This window comes from Bison bison, unplaced genomic scaffold (assembly GCF_000754665.1).
Source record: "Bison bison bison isolate TAMUID 2011002044 unplaced genomic scaffold, Bison_UMD1.0 scf7180017864517, whole genome shotgun sequence".
In the NCBI taxonomy this organism is placed as follows: domain Eukaryota; kingdom Metazoa; phylum Chordata; class Mammalia; order Artiodactyla; family Bovidae; genus Bison; species Bison bison.
In genome coordinates, this window is record NW_011495070.1 from 6,826,025 (window position 1) to 6,826,619 (window position 595).

Genomic DNA, 595 nt, shown 5'->3' on the forward strand with positions numbered 1-595 from the left:
AGTACATCAAGGCTGTATATTGTCACCCTGTTTATTTAACTTATATGCAGAGTACATCATGAGAAATGTGGGACTGGATGAAGCATAAGCTGGAATCAAGATTGCCGGGAGAAATATCAATAACTTCAGATATGCAGATGACATCACCTTTATAGCAGAAAGCAAAGAAGAACTAAAAAGCCTCTTGATGAAAGTGAAAGAGAAGAGTGAAAATGTTGGCTTAAAATTCAGCATTCAGAAATTTAAGATCATGGCATCTGGTCTCATCACTTCATGGCAAATAGATGGGGAAACAGTGGCTGACTATTTTTTGGGGCTCCAAAATCACTGCAGATGGTGACTGCAGCCATGAAATTAAAAGATGCTTGCTCCTGGGAAGAAAAGTTATGACCAACCTAGACAGCTTATTTAAAAACAGAGACATTACTTTGCCAACAAAGGTCTTTCTAATCAAAGCTATGATTTTCCCAGTGGTCATGTATGCATGTGAGAGTTGGACTAGAAAGAAAGCTGAGCACTGAAGAATTGATGCTTTTGAACTGTGGTGCTGGAGAAGACTCTTGAGAGTCCCTTGGACTGCAAGGAGATCCAACCA